This window comes from Coffea eugenioides, chromosome 7, assembly GCF_003713205.1.
Source record: "Coffea eugenioides isolate CCC68of chromosome 7, Ceug_1.0, whole genome shotgun sequence".
Lineage (NCBI taxonomy): Eukaryota > Viridiplantae > Streptophyta > Magnoliopsida > Gentianales > Rubiaceae > Coffea > Coffea eugenioides.
In genome coordinates, this window is record NC_040041.1 from 10,690,852 (window position 1) to 10,692,623 (window position 1,772).

The window sequence follows — 1,772 nt, forward strand, 5'->3', positions numbered from 1 at the left end:
TATATCTGCTGATTTGATCCAGGCATCAAATTTTGTAGCAATATTTTACATCCCTGCAATCTTTTCGTTAAAAAATTATTGCATTCATCTTCAGCATTCCATATATACCTTCATGCACTCCAGTTTTTTTATCAAAGCAAGTCCTACAATTCCTATCAAATCAAGTAAGATTAGTGCACATTTTCAAGCCTTTGATCACTTCTCTCGATCGACTTTTTATTTTTATTTTTCCCAAAAGCAGAATGGAAGCAGTGAGGAGATTGGGGTCAGAAAAGCCAGTTGTGATATTCAGCAAGAGCAACTGCTGCATATCCCATGCTATTAAGATGTTGATATGCAGTTTCGGGGCGAATCCTACTGTTTTTTGAGCTTGATTATCATCCCAAAGGAAGGGAGATCGAGAATGCATTGCTAGCATTAGGATCCCATACAAGTGTTCCTGCTGTTTTCATAGGGAAGCTCTTTGTTGGTGGTTCCAATGAGGTTATGAGCCTCAATGTCCAGGGCAAGTTAAAGCCATTGCTTATCAAGGCCAAGGCTATATGGATGTGATAATCACCTACAACTTTTTCCATCCAAACAATTCAGCTTCGTTTTTTTTTTCTTTTGAAGAAAGCCACCTAAACGTGGATGTTGATTTTGCATGGACTCCTGCCAGTTTTATTCAATTTCAGTTTGAACCGGTTTTGAGTCTCGTCCAGTTTTGTAACTTCACATCAAAGTTAGTTAATGTCATGTTACTTTCATTTTGACGTTAATTAACAATGTTATAGTGGTGATGGTAACACATGGTTAGAAGTCCACAGCCACTTGATCTTGTTTCTGCGAGGTTTTACTTTTAAGTGCCAATGAAAAGAATTGAGCCTCGGTAATCTATCTTTTCTAATATATATATGGGAAAATCATCCAAAACGTCCCTCACATTTTGTAAAATAACTTTTTTCGTCCCTCACTTTTAAAAGTATAATTTTATGTCCCTTACGTATTTACATCGGTCAAATTTAGTTCCTAACTAGGTGTCCGATCATTTTTTGACCAGAATCCATCATGTGCAAGGCACGTGATCATTTTTGAAGGGTAAATTTGTCAAATTATATTTTACATAATCTGATCTATAGTCCTCCACATTTTATAAAATAATTTTTTTCGTCCCTCACATTTTATAAAATGATTTTTTTCATCCCTCACATTTCACAAAATGAATTTCTCCATCCCTCACATTTCAAAAAATGAATTTTTCATTTCTCACTAATTATATGTGTGAATACATTTTTTTAAACACATGTATATGTCTATTTGATTTTGCTTAATAATAATAGCATAAACACATGTATGTAATTGGGCCCAACTTGTGGGCTATCTTCTCTTTTTGTATGATTATGACTAATATTTACCAATAGAACCTTAATTTGCATATTCTTATTGTATTTTGACCGAAAATAGCTTTATTGGCCAACTTGACAATGAATGCAAGATTATTTACTAGCTAATACCAGATGAAATCAAATGATCACGTATAATATATGGTATTCGTATTGTTAAGTGAAATCAAATAGACACATACATATATTTATGCTATTCGTATTATTAAGCAAAATCAAATAGACATATACATGTGTTTAAACAAAATGTATTCACACACATTTTTTTTTTTAGGGTTTCCCTCACATACATAATTAGTGAGGGATGGAAATATTCATTTTTTGAAATGTGAGGGATGGAGAAATTCATTTTGTGAAATGTGAGGGATGAAAAAATCATTTTATAAAATG

At 33.0% G+C, this 1,772-nt stretch overlaps 1 pseudogene; it reads left to right on the forward strand.

Moving 5' to 3' along the window:
• Nucleotides 1–242: 242 nt before the first annotated feature.
• On the forward strand, nucleotides 243–552 carry LOC113778822 (annotated as a pseudogene).
• Nucleotides 553–1,772: the final 1,220 nt, after the last annotated feature.